Here is a 17,584-nt window from a genome sequence, read left to right on the forward strand (position 1 = left end):
TTTTTTCATAGTTACTTTACTCTTGATCCAATTCTTTTTAGCCTTTTCTTGAATGTTTAATAATGTAGTTAATCTCTCTGTTACCACTGGCATGGTCTGTTGTTTTTCTGGTAATAGAATAGGAAGTGATCGAGGATGTTGCCCAGCTAAAAAATAAAAGGGAGAGCAACCCAAAGCAGAATGTGAGGTATTATTATATGAGAATTCTGCCCAAGGTAATACTGCATCCCACTGTGTAGGTGAGGAAGCTAACAAACAGCATAAGCCCTGTTCCTCATCTTGGTTCACCTTTTCAGTTTGTCCATCAGTCTGTGGATGGAAGGAGGAAGACAGAGCTAGTTCAATTCCTAGTTGTTTGCTTAACTGTGACCAAAACTTCGATACAAATTGAGGCCCTTTGTCAGAAATAATTTTGGTTGGAAGGCTGTGAAGTTTTGCAATAGTGGATAAGAATACAGTACTGAATTCAGCTGCAGTTGGTATTTTTTGCAAAGGGATGAAATGTCCCATCTTAGATAACACATCTACAACTACAAGAATAGCTGTGTATCCATTAGATTTAGGAAGGTCTGTTATAAAATCTAAACTAATAGTATGCCATGGTTGTGGAGAAATACTCATTGGATTAAGTAGTCCCATCGGAGCAGTATGTAAGGACTTCTGTCGTGTACAAATGGGACAAGCTTTGATGTATTGTTGGATGACAAGAGCATTGGCAGCCCTGAACCGGCATTTCAACCCCCAAAATAAACCCCGACTTTGAGCGCTTCAAACTCAGACAAGCGCGTCAAGGGGAGGCTGAGACCATTGATGTTTTCTATGCCCGTCTCTAGAAGCTGGCGAGCTCCTGCACGCTGCCTGATCAGAGGAAGGAAATTAGGGCACAAGTCATCCAGGGATGCCGTTCGGTGACACAGTGCTGGCTGATATTGCTCTAGCTGGGCATCAGTCTCGATGAGATACTCGTGCTGGCCAGTTCCCACAAGCTGTCCAACGCACGGGCGGCCGAGATGGAAGCGGCCCTCAACCGGCCCTCGCCACAGGTCGCACTGCCACGGCCCCTGGTGGGCAAATAAGAGAAAGTGAATGCTATTCAGAGATGACCGATTCATCCACAAGGGTCCACAAAGCATCCACGAAAAAACACATGCAGCAACTGTGGCTTGGATCACCCTCCGGCAGGGAGGTGTTTTGTGAGAGGAAAAACATGCTCCCAGTTTAGAAAACTCAACAATTTTGCAAAGGTCTGCAGAGTGGAAGAGGAAGGAGCAGCACCCCCGGCTCACACGGACTCTAGGCGGCGGTACGGCAGCTGATGCTGGAGGACCCGGCAGAACAAATAGAGAACACCCCACCAGGGTTCGATCTGGATGCTGATGATGACAATGTCTTCTTCGTATCGTTCGTCGGCCGGGAAGGAACACGGCGCCGCCCATGTGCACTGTCACTGTAGCAGGATCTCCCGTGAGTGCCCTCATCGACACGGGAGCCTTAGTAAACGTGATGGACAGTGACCAATATGAGAAGTTATTGCCACACCCACCATTCCTGCCATCCAAGGCGAAGATATACACATACGACGGGAACGAGCCGCTTCCCCTACGTGGAGTCAAGAAAATCGAAATTGCCAGCGAGGGACATCGCCTCAGCATGAAATCTCATGTCACCGAGGGAAAACGAGGCACCCTCCCCAGTTGCTACCCGGCAGAGGACCTGGAATTAGTGTTCTTTACGAACCAGGTGCAGGATATGTACGCTCGAGAGATTTTCTCATGCGGTTCGAGGGCCTCGGCTGCCTGAAGGGTAAGATGTGCAAGCTGCACGTCGATCCAACAGTCCTAACCATAGCCCTGAGGCATTGGCAGGTGCCATTTCACTTGCGGCCGCAAGTAGAGGAGGAGCTGAAGAAGTCAGAAGACCTGGGGGAGATAGAGAAGGTGTCGGGCCACACACCCTGGGTATCCCCATTGGTCGTAGCTTCAAAACCAAAACAACCAGGAGCCATTCGACTCTGTGTCGACATGCGCCTGCTAAACAAGGCCGTGAAGAGAGAACGTCACCTCACACCACCGATCGGCGGTAATCAGGTGGGTAAACAAATGCCGGGGCTTGAATTCGGGAGGCGGGAGAGCGGTCCTGGAGACGGGAGGGGAGCAATGGGTTCTTGGAGGTGGGTAGCGGGCTCTTGAAGTCGGGAGGCGGGTAGCGAGCTCTTGAAGTCGGGAAGCGGGAGGAAACTGAAGAAATCGGGACAGAGGCACCAGACTGAAACGCTCGTCGAAACAGCAACACAGACGAAGCGCTGACAAGTCTGTCTCTAGTCTTTAAATAGGCTTCCCTTTTGACAGTTTAGAAATTAGCATACGCTACACGTGGAAATCACTAGTATGCCTGCATGCTTAGGAGTGAAAACGTGATGCTCCATAGAAATAACAACAAGCATTGGTTTAGGCAATAATCAAAGCAGCAACAAACAAGCACTGGTCAAGGCAAAAGAATGATACTTGAAGATATAGGTTATCAATTAACATTTGCTATCCATTAAGGGGACAGAAACAATAAACAGGACCAGTGTATCACAGGATTACGTGGGTAGACCAGTTGCAGTGTATGCACCCTTAACAATCTCCTCCAATCTTCTGAGCAAGACACTGTGAGAAACAGTGTCGAATGCTGCGGATATGGTCTAGCAGCACCAGAATCATGGAATGGTCCTTATCTAGGGACATTCTGATAGTATCTGTAACTGCAAGTAATGCCGATACGGTGCTGTATCTAGGCCTAAAATCTGACTGGGAATGGTCTAGACACCCAGTCTGTTTGACAAAGTTGGAAAGATGACTGTTAACATGCTTCTCCATTAGTTTGCTCAGAAAAGGAAGAAGAGAGATAGAGCGGAGGTTGGAAAGATCCATCCATGGAATTTTAGAGTTCCTGCGGATAGGCCTGACCTGGGCAATCTTCCTCTCAAGTGGAACTTTACCCTCTCCTGGTTTTACTGTAGATGAGCTTGTTTTTGTATTTTGTTGTCCTGGCGGTTGACTTGTGTCTGGGACCTGAGATAAAAATGGCTTTGATACTAAAGTATGTGCCAATTCTTCACTCCCTGTATCTCTCTGTGAACAGTCACTGCTCAATACTGTTTGTGTAACAGGTGCTTGATTGATATCTGCCTCGCTCTCAGAAACTGCACTCTCTTCGGATGAAGTGGTTGTGGTCTTTCTATAGTTGGAACATCATTGTGCATACACCTCAGCCCAGGTGTAAACTTCATTCAATTTATAGTCTAAAGTGTCACGGTTGAATTTATGTAGTTTACCCTCTTGCAATTCTTTGTTGTATGAATCCAATTTTTGGTTGATTCCCTCCAGTGAGATTTTACAAATGTCAGGCTCCATACATGTTTCTAGATCCTGTTTGATGGTCAAGATTTCTCTAATAATTCACCTATTGCTTTCGATAGTTCTTTTATCAACAAAAAGATTAGGTCCAAAGAACATTTATTCAGAATGGCGTACCATTTATCCATATAAATGCTATTTTTGTGAAATCTAAAAAGCATTGGTTTTATTGAAAGTCTTAGTCCTCTCTGGATCCTCTTTGCTTTATGGTATGGCACCAATATGGATGCATGTAATCATTGGTTTAGCTCTCGTCTCATAAGTAACCCTTGGTTGTGAACTCCGCTCCGCTCGCTGAGTTTGTAGAGTTTTCCGTACTCTGCGTTATGCAGAGCTTGCAGAGATCCGAAAACCTCTGCTCCGCATAGCGGAGCAGAGTTTTCTCCTCGCTCGCATTCATCAATGTCAAATTGCCAACCGCGAGCATGTAAAAGCAACATTCCGGCGAGATTTCTCAAGGCGGGGGGTCAGGTTTCTCATTGCGAGTGGTCGCGTATGCTTGCGGCAGCTCGCTTTGAGTAACTGCCCATTCACGTTGAGAAAGCTGCTGCTCCAGTAAAAATCTACTCAAGTGGCAGAAAAGGAAAGCAGGGACCGCTTGTGCTGTGCATGGTGCTGTTCGCAATGATTGCACAGTGTGAACAAGCATCCGGCACTGTGCAATCAACGCAAACAGCAATTTTCTATGGTACTCCGCCACTTGCCGTGCTCCACATTGTGCGGTGTAGGTTGTTTTACACTTCGTAGAGTTCTGCGTAGTGCAACTCCCCGAACTCCGCCCAGGGTTACTCTTAAGGTATTCCAATTGTTTAAGTTGATGGGAGATGGAACTGCCATGCACATTGAATGATATAACATTCTGAATTAAATAGATCTCTGTTGCTTGCTCAGCCGTATAAGCTCGGCTGCTTGCCCTGTTATCTGTGAGATTTGAGATTGTATACCAAAAAAGGGGAACACTGTTCCTAATGCAAGGTGCAAAAGTCACCCATGCAAGAGGATGCAAAAAGTCACCCGTTTAAAAACAGGGAAAAAGAACAGAAATCCTAGGTAACAGCCCCCACTAGTGATAGGAAAACCATATTGTTGTCCTCTGTTGCTCTCACACACCCCGAAAGGTGTCATGCTTCATCATCGGGCAGTTGCTCCTCGTAGGGCCGGCGCTGCAATTCCCTATGGGTCCCCCAAAGGGTCTCTTTGTCGGAGATCTTTTTATAGGACTGCTGGTTGATGCATGTGGGTGTATGGGGTGTGGGGGATGGGTCTATCGTGTTCAATTGAGGGTAGTAAAGTGACGTGCAAGTGTGATATAGAAAAATAGGGTCGCCATGCAGCGAAGGTAAATTGATGAACCCAGAACAGACTCAACTGCTAATTAAAATCTAGCCCCAATGGCATACTATGCCCGGGGGTAGAACGACATAGATTTTGAGAATTTGAGATTGTGTCATATGACATGGTGGGTGCTACTACACTGTACACTGTGTAGACAGAGGGCAACACCCATTGCTTATTTACAAATGAGGTGTAAATAAGGGGAAGCAGCAAAACTAAGACCTCAGAAAACCTCTTTTTAACCTGGCGCAACAAGAAGAAATTATTAATTTCTCCTAGTTTTTGCTGTTTCTATTTTTGCTGCATTTTGCAGCACACATAGGAACAGCAAATTGCTGATAGTGATTGTTCATGTGCAGGAAGTCATCCCTTCCTGCAGATAAACAATCATTCAAAAATGTTGTTTTGCAACTTCTATATTTGCTGCATTCTGCAGCACACGTAGAAGTTACAAATCGCCATTAATGATTGTTTTTATGCAGAAAGGGACACCTTATTGCACATGAACAATAATTCCCTGCAACACAGGCACCCTTGCACTATGGTGCAAGGGTGCCTGTGTTGGCACTAGGAAGCTAAATTTAGTGCCAGCACTAGAGGACACACAGGGGTCTGCCAAATTATAGTAAATATGGCACATCCTTGCATTTTGAAACTGTTGGAGTGCGGTGTTATTAATTTTGGCTTAACACAGAGCTTCAACAGTTTCTTGTGAATATCCCCTAAGTGAGAAGGTAAAATTCTGACCAGGGCGAACCAGGGTTCTGTCTCTGACCCACGCCTCATCGTGTTTGGCCTTAAATTGTGCCTAGCGCTGGTCAAGCGCAAACAGATTACCATGATTGGCATGTAACACTTTTGCCACTATTTGCCTTTGAAACTTTGAAAATTCATATCTCTGGTTCATCTTAATGGATTTTTGTACTTTTGGTGAAATTTTACTCATGAAATTATTCTCTATTTTCATAAATTGAAGTAGAAGTTCCTCTCTCCAAGGTTGCATGCATTGTTACATGTCCTCACCCTCCCTCATTCCGTTGTAGGCTGTTTTGTTGCCTACACCCAACCACCCTCCCTTCTGTTGTTGCCCTCCCTACCACCTTCCTACTATTGCTGCCTGTGTTGATGCATGTCCCACCCTCTATTGTTCCTGTTGCCCCCAACTCACCAATCCTCCCTCCCATGTTGCGTGCCACCTTTCTCCCTGCCCTCGTGTTGCCTCCTGCTCCCTAAGAAATAAAATGAACCACTATGATGCGGCCAGCGCTGTCAGTGTTGTTCCTCCACAAACTATCCCTCTGTGTTGCTAATTGCACCAAAAATTGGTCAAAAGGATTGGGACGCATATATTGCTTTTTATTTTAATTCATGTTGCACAGCAGCCACGCTGCTGGACAACATAACTAACATATATTAACAAAGCTGATAGCCCTCTCGTAGACAAAACCCATTGGGTTTGCCAATGCTTGTTTTTATAATGAAGCCTTCCACAAAAGTGTACTTGTTTTCGAGCGGTCTTGTGTGCTTCCCTCATTAATGCTTTCTCCTTTGTACTTCCCCCAACAGCTCCACATTTCTCACTCAAGCAGATGTGATACGCTTTCTCATGCACGCCCCACATTCCTTTATCTCGCCCTTATCTCTCATGTTGCTTCCCCCGCTCTCCTTGTTGCTTTCGCCCTCTCGTCCATCATGCCGTCTTATTGCTTCCTTCCCCACTCCAGTCACCCATATTGCTTCCCCCACCTATGCCTAAAAAAGCATATTTCCTTAGGTTTTATTATTTTTTACAGAACTTGGACCTGTAAATAAATAAAAAGTGTTCAGTGTAATTTTGTAGGAGCAAGCAAGTATGTTACATGTGCCTACAAAATGATGAAGAAGGACGAGTCATAGTGCCCTTTTTTAGGTTGAGCGTGAGCCAGCGCCTAAGCGCTGCTCTGAGAAGATCTGGGGTAGTTCAGTACAGGGCGAAGCCCCGCCCCCTCCTCCGCCCCTATTTTTCATTTGCTTGTGCCTTTGTCCTTTTGTAAATGCTGGTGTCTGATTCCCTAATTGGCTTCTTAGATCCGCCTTAGTTAGGCCATGTCGTCATTTGTAGCTTCCCATGGCTACTGGCGCCTTCACTTGGTTGCTACACATAGATATACTTTCATTTTAGTGTCATGGGCCCGCCCCCTCCCATTGTCCCCGTTCCCTTTGTTCCCACCCCCTCCCACTATCGGTTGTCTTGCAGCTCTTGGTTCTTACACCTTTCTGTACCCGAGTCCATTCGGCAGCCAGTTTCAGATTTGACAAATGACGTCAGTTCCCTCACATCTCACTGTTGAGCCAAAGTACTACAAGCCCTGGCACCCCATGCACCATCTCCACCACCGCTCTGGACTCAGTCAGGCTCAGACAGACTCTGAAAGAGAAAGTGCCGTGGGGCCAAGTCACCTTCAGAGCTGGGATCAGAGTGCTACATCTGCAAGAAGCCTCTCCTCCCATCCAGGCTGGCTGAAGATGAATGGGCGGGTGGACCTGTGTCCATTGCTACCGTATTCCTCTCTTTTCTCACGTTGGAAGTGAGGCAGGAAAGTCCCAGGCTTGGGTCTAGAGGTTCAGCACGCTCTTGATGAGGCACTTAGGGGATGGGCCAACGCGGTGTCAGCTCCATTACGGAGAGACACCCAACTGAACTGTAAAGCGGACACACATAGCACATTTGCTGCAGTTCTTAGAATCGTGTTTCTTTCCTAGACCCGAAGGCACAGTTGGAACCATAATCGTGAGGCGGAAATCACAGATGTGTGACTGTGGGCTTAGGGGTCTGAAAAACATTGATATGCTTGTTTTAGAGGGCCTGTCGAAACTCTGTGCAGAGGAGCCGCCACTGGATCCCTGGTCCCAATCAATGCAGGCATGGCATGTGCGGACGACTTCTTCGACCAGGGCGTCCATCCCTGGGAACCAGACTTTGCTCCTCAGCCTGGCCTTGGTGTTCGAGACTCCTTGATGACCTTGATGTGTTAGACGGGCCACTTCTTCTTGAAGGCTCCTGGGATCTACCAGGGTGGCTCCTCGCAATACGACTCCATGAAGGCTCTCACTGAGTTCGTTCTGAACTCTCCACTCTTGTTGACGAAACAGCTTTTCCTCCAGAGTCAAAGAGCTATCCAGGAAGTGGTGCCAGTTTCTGTTAGCTAGCATGGTCTTGACCTTGGCATGGCACTCATCCGATTTGATTGCTCTCCCCAAATCTTCCAACGTGAGGGCGACTGGGCATGCTTCGAGGGAGACCATCAGGACAAGTGCTTCGAAGTAGTCTTCGTCGACCATCGCATTGGACGGCACTGGCAATCCGCGGTTCCACGATAAGAAGGCAGCAGTGTTGTTGACCCCAGGATGGAAGACTACTTCAAAGTGATATGCCTGCAGCTGAACTGCCCACCACTTGATCGGGGGGCGAGCCAAGACGTGCCAGCGAAGAGAGGAATCAGAGGTTTGTGGTCCATGACCACCCGGAATCCATGGCCATATAAGTAGAGATGGAAGTGCTGGCATGCCTACTTGATGGCCAGGGCCTCACACTCTATCTGTGTGTACCTCATTTCTGATGCGGTTAACGCCCTGCTGCCGTACGCAGTGGGAACCCATTCCTTTGACTCTGTTTCCTGCATCAGGACTGCACCGAGTACTACGGGACTCGCATCCACCATGACGTCTGTGCGGCAATATGGGCGGAAGAATGCCATAACTAGTCTTCGATGAGGGCCTCCTTGACCACCTGAAATACCAGATTTTCCTTGCCAGACCAGACCCATGGTTGACCAGATTTTGTGAGGGCCTGGAGCGGCCCCGACAGGGACGCCAGGTTGGGAATGAATCGGCCACAGTATGTGGCCATCCTGAGGAAGCTCCGGACTTCGGTGGCTGATGTTGGCCTTGAGGCAAAAGGTATGGCCTCTGCTTTCTTTGGGTCAATGCGCAGCTGTTCTCTGGAGAAGATATACCCAAAGAAGTCCACCGACTCCTGATAAAACACGCACTTAGCTCTCTGTAGGGTGAGTCCGTTATCCGCTAGCCGTTAAAGGGTGGCTCGGAGGTGTAAATGGTCCTCCTCTAGAGTTTTAAAAAATACAAGAATGTCATCACTCAAATTTATGACAACCTGCAGTCCCGTGAGAGTCTCTCTTATTGCGTTTTGGAACACCTCCGAGGCCGATGATACACCAAAGCTCAATCTTTTGTAGCGGCGCAGTCCAACATGGGTGGAGAATGTTGTGATGTTCTTACTGTCGGGGTGGAGCTCCAGCTGATGATAGCCGGCATTGAGGTCGAGTTTGGTGAACCATTTGGCGCCGTTCAGGTCCACCGCGATGTCGTCCATCGTTGGTGTGAGGTGACGTTCTCTCTTCACGGCCTTGTTTAGCAGGCGCATGTCAACACAGAGTCGAATGGCTCCTGGTTGTTTTGGTTTTGGAGCTACGACCAATGGGGACACCCAGGGTGTGTGGCCCGACACCTTCTCTATCACCCCCAGGTCTTCTGACTTCTTCAGCTCCTCCTCTACTTGCGGCCGCAAGTGAAATGGCACCTGCCGATGCCTCAGGGCTATGGTCCGGACTGTTGGATCGGCGTGCAGCTTGCACATCTTACCCTTCAGGCAGCCGAGGCCCTCGAACCGCATGGGAAAATCTCTCGAGCGTGCATATCCTGCACCTGGTTCGTAAAGAACACTAATTCCAGGTCCTCTGCCGGGTAGCAACTGAGGAGGGTGCCTCGTTTTCCCTCGGTGACATGAGATTTCATGCTGAGGCGATGTCCCTCGCTGGCAATTTCGATTTTCTTGACTCCACGTAGGGGAAGCGGCTCGTTCCCGTCGTATGTGTATATCTTCGCCTTGGATGGCAGGAATGGTGGGTGTGGCAATAACTTCTCATATTGGTCACTGTCCATCATGTTTACTGAGGCTCCTGTGTCGATGAGGGCACTCACGGGAGATCCTGCTACAGTGACAGTGCACATGGGGGGCGCCGTGTTCCTTCCCGGCCGACGAATGATACGAAGAAGACATTGTCATCATCAGCATCCAGATCGAACCCTGGTGGGGTGTTGTCTATTTGTTCTGCCGGGTCCTCCAGCATCAGCTGCCGTACCGCCGCCTAGAGTCCGTGTGAGCCGGGGGTGCTGCTCCTTCCTCTTCCACTCCTGCAGACCTTTGCAAAATGGTTGAGTTTTCCGCACTGGGAGCATGTTTTTCCTCTCACAAAACACCTCCCTGCCGGAGGGGGATCCAAACCACAGTTGCTGCATGTGTTTTTTCATGGAAGCTTTGTGGACCCTTGTGGATGAGTCGGTCATCTCTGAATAGCATTCACTTTCTCTTCTTTGCCCACCAGGGGCCGTGGCAGTGCGACCTGTGGCAAGGGCCGTTGAGGGCCGCTTCCATCTCGGCCGCCCGTCCGTTGGACAGCTTGTGGGAACTGGCGAGCACGAGGGTCTCATCGAGACTGATGCCCAGCTGGAGCAATATCAGCCAGCGCTGTGTCACCGAACGGCATCCCTGGATGACTTGTGCCCTAATTTCCTTCCTCTGATCAGGCAGCGTGCAGGAGCTCGCCAGCTTCTAGAGACGGACGTAGAAAACGTCAATGGTCTCAGCCTCCCCTTGACGCGCTTGTCTGAGTTTGAAGCGCTCAAAGTCGGGGTTTATTTTGGGGGTCGAAATGCCGGTTCAGGGCTGTCAATGCTCCGTTGTAATCATCATCCGGTCCGGTGTTGGGTAAAGTCTCAAACAACTCGTATAACTCACCCCCTCCATAGCACATGAGGAGCGACCTCTTTACCCTTCCATCGGTCTCCCGTACACCCACAAGGTAATGGTCCAGGTGGCTGATCCAGGACTTCCAGCGGGCCGCAGCGGTGGCGGGATCAGACAGCTCGCTGAATGGCGGTAGGGGGGCAGCCATGGCCTGACCAGGCCGAGGGTGATCCGGTACAGCGTTCTGCAAACTCCTGATGTATAGCTAGCGTGGTCTGCCACGTCCTGGGGCACGCACAGCAAGGTAGGCATGGTGGGGCAGGAATGTCTACTTGCAGGCAGGTGCAAAACGTAGGACCATGTTACAAATGCCCCTCACTGTCGTAGTAAAGGCAGTATTTGTTGTTGAGCGTGCCTGGCAGGTAAGTGGAGTGCTAGTCTGGCAGGTGGCAGGCTGGCGTGGGAGCAGTGCTGAGCAGATTCATGCCTTCTGACTCTTGTTTTTTTTTAGGACAAGGGCCACGCAGAAGCAGCAGGCGTGAGAACGCGCATGGTGTGGTGTAGGTACTGGCAAGCCGACTGGGCCCAATGGGAGACAAGTGCACAGGAGACAGAGAGCCACACCCAACCTGGCTCCGATGTTGACTCGCTGCACTGTTTGCACGGGGCCGCTCTGGGAGCTCCACCATGTGACCGCGGGAGCATGGCGCACAGCATGCCTTGCCGAGATATGTGCGTAGGCTCGACCACACCATTGTGGGAGCAGCGTGTCTGGGGCGCGCACAGACACGCATCCAGCAGGGCCGGGCTCACCTTCAGAGGACTGCCGCTGCCGCCATTTTCTTTCTGCCGCAGGCACCACATGACCCAGGCGTCGGGGCAGGGAACTAGGCACCGCGTGGTGGGCACCTGCTGAGGAGGTGCACGGCGGTGCAACCTCCCCCCACAGGGCAGCAGCCGTTCCGTGGGGTGGCCACCAGCTGCGATGATGCACTGGGCCGGCTTGAGCAGGGTTTCTTAGTTGGTGGCGCCACAGCACCATGATCAGGCAAGGTAAGTAGGGCACGGCAGAGCCGTGGGTGAGACCCACCTCATTTCCAGTGTTGTATCCTGCTACGCCAGGATATTCAGGATGCATGTGGTAGGCCGCAGGCCCGTGTGAGAGGCAAATGACGGACACTGACACTGTGGTTCATTACTGGGCCAAGACCCCGAGTGGCCGAGAACCCCCTTATGTAAACCCTCGTGCAAGCCTACCCTCTGGTTGCGTGTGTGTGGCATGCGTGGACAGGCCGGGTGGCTCTCTCACTACATCTTTAATCCAGGCACTAACATCCGCGTCCCTCTAGTAAATTATACTAGTTATCAGTAGAGCGCCTAGATTGTCCGCATTTCTATAGCGCTTTTACCATTCATATGGCACCGTAACGCTTTCTTAATCTGGGCAACCGTCTGTCGTTTCTATCGATCAGCTGTGTGCAATTTGGCTGTGTACAGAAGTTATTAGGCATTTCTTACTTCATTTGAGTTATTTCTATAGTGGCAGCACGCTGGTTTCTGGTAGCGGCTCTTAAAGCCTGTTAAAGAAGAAATTATCACACTAAGAAAATTCATTAAACAGAAACATTTGCAGCAAGTAGAACGTGAGTAAAAGCTGCCAGCTATGAGTATAAAGCAGTGCTTGCGTATGGAAGTTTTCAGCTGTAATAATAGTTAATTTCTTGACTCATTTTTTTCCTTCTCTGCCATATTCAAGACCAGTATTGTATTGAAGACACAGAAGGCAGTTTCTAGTTGAGCAGCACCTCAAATGACCGTAAAACCATGTCAAATAGGACAAAATAAACTTTTTTCTAGGTAAACAGGCACGCCCAAACGGCAAAATATCAATTTGTCTGTGGCCTCAAAATCCTTGACCAGGAGCTAGGTGTATCCACTTACATTCAACATTTTTGGAATCTAACATCAAGTTTTATCACTTATATGTTAAGGGAGAGGGGAGGGGACTGTCATGTCTTAGCAGAATGCTTCCCAATTGATGCCAGGGTGGGCTCCTACCAACCATTTCAAGCCTCATCCTTACATGTGCATAGTAACGGCCTAGCTCTGAGATTGTTTTAGTACTCGCCTGGGGCTCCCCCCAGAATCCTCAGCAGAGTGAACTGTCTGAGGCAATGCGTGCAAATTCTACGTTCGACCTGTTAGGTGGGGTTTGGGGGTGGGGGTTATTTACCTTTAAAATGCTGCATCATTACTGCCCCCAGCACAGGCTGCATAACTGCATGGATATAGTTCCGGTCTCCCTTTCACGACGAGACATGCAGTTAATTTGGAATAACCCTTAGTATGCGCACAGCGTGACATTCCCTCCTCCCCAAATTCCGTCACCTTACCGCCCGCCTGCTGCGCCAAAGAACTCTCAGAATCAGGATATGTTATCCATGGCGTAACCTTTTATTTAACTGAAACCAAATAATTTACCACAGACCATTATCAAAGAAAAGTATCCTTCTTGGATATATAAGAATTATTCACAACATCACACTTTAGCTGCATGAACAAGTCAAAGGCAGTAAGGGAATTGGGCACAACATTACACTTTAATTTCAACTCGACCATACACTAGAACAACTTGGCCGTACATTTGAACTTTTTAACTCGGCCGTACACTAGAACATGGCCGTACATTTGAACCTGGGAGACTCGGCCACCAATGTTCCACTCTGCTACGCACATTGTGCCGGCAGGTCCCAACGCCCTACAGCCAACAGTTGCACTACTTGCCATCCAGGGCACCGCATACCGCACCGGCCCACTGGGGTACCTGAACACAGGCAGCCTCCCCAAGATTGTACTCAGTCCATACAATGTGGGTTAGGGCAGTAGAGTCCAGGACTACCGGCAGGTCAGTCACTCCTCCTCACCGACCTACTGCACACGTGGAATCTACCCCCTCCTGGGGTCCATGGAATGGCTCCACCTCCATTGTTGTGCAACCCTGTTTGTTGTTAACTGTCAGCGCTCCGCCTCCGTGAAGCCTTGTTCTTCTGGTGGGTGGCTGGTCGACAACGCTTCTGTGGCAGGCTGGGGTCCGAGGGGACAAAGATAATGAAACCCTCCAGGGCACAGCCTTATATACTCGCTAAGTTTCATTTCTGTTAGGTTTCATTTCACTGTACCTCAGGATGACATCACCTCAGCCAGCCCATCCCTTCCATGTCCAGGGGCCCCGGAGGAGGCTCAGCCCCGTGGCGCAACTAAGGGCGCCCCTCCCCTAGGCACGGGGCACGCCTGTTCATAATGGAGCACCTCTTTGTGATTCATCGAACTGTCACCTGCAAAGTATCGTTGGGCATCTGAAAAAAAAACACTATTTTCCTAAGAGCACAGCCGTAACATATTGCCACATTTCCTATACTGCATTCTGGTACATGTAGGGTTTATTCATCTGAGTTTAGAAAGGTAGAGCACAGACGTTGTGTAATGCCCTGTAATTTTCAATTTGTGTTTGCATCTAGTCCTGCTTTCTGAAACGTATGTATATTTCTTATTTTTTTGGCAATCACAAAACAATGATAACTTTTCAGAACCGAGGTGTCAATTATGTTCCGTCCTTTCACCGATTTGGGCTTCGTACCAACCAGGGAACACAAGTGCACATCCAGAGGTCTCAACCTGACTTGTACCCTGGCTGTCATTACAAGGGTCTGGGCTCCACACTGAAGTAGAATGTTTAATTGAGTAGCGTCATTTCTTATATTAGCAACTCAGGACATGGACATTAGCCTGTGTCATTAAAAGAGAGTAGCTTGGCCGGCCTCTTTATGTGGTTAATCAAAGAGAACTAGCTATGTCTGTGTGCTATGTGTCTACATGGGAAACCATTTGGTTTAGTATGTAGGCCCTCACCCACCAACCTAGTTGGTGGCATGCTTCATCATCTGGCCCCACCCAAGGCACCGAGTGCGCCTCAGGTGTGCTGCGACACCAGATTACAGCGGAGCGGGTTTTGTGGAAGGTGAGTGTGTTGTGCAGGTGTGTTGCATGAGATTTTAAAATTCTGTCCTTGGGGTCCCTAATGGTTACCCAGGCAGAGGTTAAAAACAAAGGCTTGGGACGTGTAGGGGTTGACTTATGGTCTCCCACGTCCAGTGTGGTCGACTAGTTTCAGCCGGGCCTTTTTATTATATTGGCTTTCTTCAGGACCTATGTTTGGGGGTGTTACAGGGATCTATGTGATTATCAGTGCCCTGTATGTGAAGCACGCTCTAAGGTGCTGATATATGTAAGAGGTATTTCCTCTCAGTGTGTACCTGTAAAGGAAAAAAGGACAAACAAGAGACACATAAAGTTAAAAAACGCACAAATGTCATTGTGTGCACTGCATCACCAAATGCGATGCAGTGAGCGCAACGAAATTTGTTTTATTTATTTATATGTTTACTTACCTGTTAAGGTCCGTAATACATACATTACTACCCCCCACTCTGCTCCTCCCCCTCCCCATGTCACCGCCCTGCAGGTACACCTTTTACCGGCCGCGGCTAAATCTTGTGGGTCATCAGGTTTATTGGCACAAACTTCCCAGGCCCCCCGAGGAGGGCCGGCTGCTGCATTGGTGCATGCAGTAGCTGAGTGACCCAGAATCACAATCGTCACATAGATGAGAACCGGTTTCAATGTAAGAAGTGTAAAAACTAAAAAAAAAGTGAAAACACCATATTGAATACATTTGCCTTCAGTGGTCTTGAAGGTTGTATGAGAATTAATTTGCTTTTCAGCATTTATATGTAGGACTCGGTTCAATGACAGATTTTCTTTTGTAGGAAGTTGTTTCCCAAGACAGCCTCGGGCCTCTACTATTCAGTGAACGTTTGAAAAGCAAATAATCTGCATATCCCAGTGTTGTGTCTAAATCTGCCCATGAACTGAGCGTGTAGTAAAGTTGCAGCGCACCAGACATGTTGAATCAGGAACTGCTCAGCACAATCCATGGCATTTTGTTCTTGCCAGTCATGTTTCTGTCATAATGGCGCCCCTCTCTCTGCACCACCACCTGAAAGCCCTTGGCATGTTTTCTTGTCAACGGGAAGGAAACCATGCTTTGCATTCACAAAGCTTTATATTTATTTCCGTATTATACATATTTCACCTATGTTGCCACAAACCTGCACCTTTTTTAACTGCTACTTTCAGTCACCACAGGAAAAGTTAAGTCAAGAGTAGCAAACGGTCAGCCAGACGTGCTGCTTTCCACTGACATGACAACATGGGGTGATGTCATTTGAAGGAGTGAATGCAAGAGAAGGTACCTGGTTTGGGCAGGATCGCTCAACAGAGCCATGGCTTGATATGTGCAATTTGCACTTCGGTATGACAAAATATGAGCTGAACAGATTTATTGACGTCTTTCAGGTTTCGACTAATGAAAGAAGACCATTGGCTCAAATTTGGTTGACATTAATGTCAACCAGTTGGATGCCAGTTGAGAGTGAGGCTAGATGGTTAGGAGGGTGATATCATTAAATTGAATGGAGTAAATATTTTTTTTGGGGGGTGATGCAGGTTTTCAAAGAGGGTGGCCTAATGGAAGTCACTGGAGACATGCTGCCTTTTAGGAGGGTGGAGATCACAGAACAGATGGTGACACTCTCCAAATAAGGATGAGTTCACAGGTTCAGTTGCAGTTTCAAGAGCGAGGGCTTAAAGAGGGAAAAGGATAGATGACCATTATCAGCGTGTTGTAAATTTGGGTGTCCTAGACATTTAAGTGATTGCTCCAGCACATCTAATTGATGTGACCCAGGGCTGAACGCTTTATTATATGGTTCTAATTTAAAATACACGGGCAATTGGTTAGTGACAGATTAAGGAAACTGCCATGATACCCTCCCTCTGATCTCAAACTAGTCAAGTAGCTCAAAAATTCTGGACAGCGCAGAGAGGTTTCTTGTTTCACACACTGTGCCAAGAAACAACACACTAGTCTTGACCTCACCGTGCACTAATTAGGATCAGCCTGACAAATATGGACCAGCATACCTAAAGATATCCGATTAAACTATCTGTTCTCTCCTTTGAAGAGATGGAAGAACCACCTGCCTCACAAACAACCTGACAGACGAGTCTCTCTTAACCATAGGTGTCTCTAGGAATGAACAAGCTGTCTTGTCATATATGCAGGACTCTTCTGTCTGCTTCCACTCTGCCATATGGAATAACGATTCCTCCTTCATTCAGTTGGCCTTGCACTGTCCACCCCCTGCTCTACCTCCTCTCTCCCCCTGTTCTTCTTTCCCAGACTGTTAACTTTTCCAATCTTCTCTAGACACTTGTTAGTTAGTACTCCTGAACAGTATAGCTAAGCGCGAATATCTCCAAAAGTTGGTAATATGAGATAGCGATGTTACCGACTGTTTCCAGTCGCTAACATCTTGGCACGCCCACGTTGCATGTCATTAGTGATAAATATCACTGACATGCAAAATGGGGCCCAAGATAATTTTATCTCTGCTTTCTTGGCTTTTAAAGCCAAAAAAGCGGAGATAAACCCCCTTGATAATATGCCCCTAAGTCTTTGAAGTTTATGTTGGGGGTCTGCTTCCTTTTGAAGTGTCCTCTCCTCTTCCCTGATTTTCCTCCAGAAAGAAGTCTGTCATAGCAAGAGAAACTCCAAATTTGATGGGGGGGGGACTAGAGGTTCACACCTGGATGTCAGCCACAGTGATATGTGTATCAAAAGGTTACAACAGGACATCAGTCCTACTCTTTGATTCTCTTATTAGCCTTATCTCCTTCTTGAGATGTGTCCAGACCCTTTCCCAGTGACCTCTCTGTGAATCAAAGAGCACCCTTTGAAGTATATTGAAGAACCTGGCTCACTCTTCCGCCACTGTGTCCCACACAGCTCACAGAAATAGAGCAATCCACAAATCTCCCTGGAGAGATTCCTCTACCTCCTCATGCTCCTTCAGTTAGCCCCTGGTCTCCCAAATGGAACCCAGAATCTCCCATATTTTGTACCATTCACAGGCACATATACATCCAGCACATATTATACAAACACTGCACGGCACTACATCTTCATTGTATTGGACCATTC

General features: G+C 48.2%; 1 long non-coding RNA gene across 2 annotated transcripts in view; it reads left to right on the forward strand.

The window, feature by feature from the left end:
• The window catches only part of LOC144772960 (uncharacterized), a 940,307-nt gene that overhangs the window by 318,390 nt on the left and 604,333 nt on the right, over window positions 1-17,584 (forward strand). The gene's annotated exons all lie outside the window — the stretch shown is intronic.

The sequence above is a fragment of the Lissotriton helveticus genome, chromosome 8 (genome assembly GCF_964261635.1).
Source record: "Lissotriton helveticus chromosome 8, aLisHel1.1, whole genome shotgun sequence".
NCBI classification, from domain to species: Eukaryota; Metazoa; Chordata; class Amphibia; order Caudata; family Salamandridae; genus Lissotriton; species Lissotriton helveticus.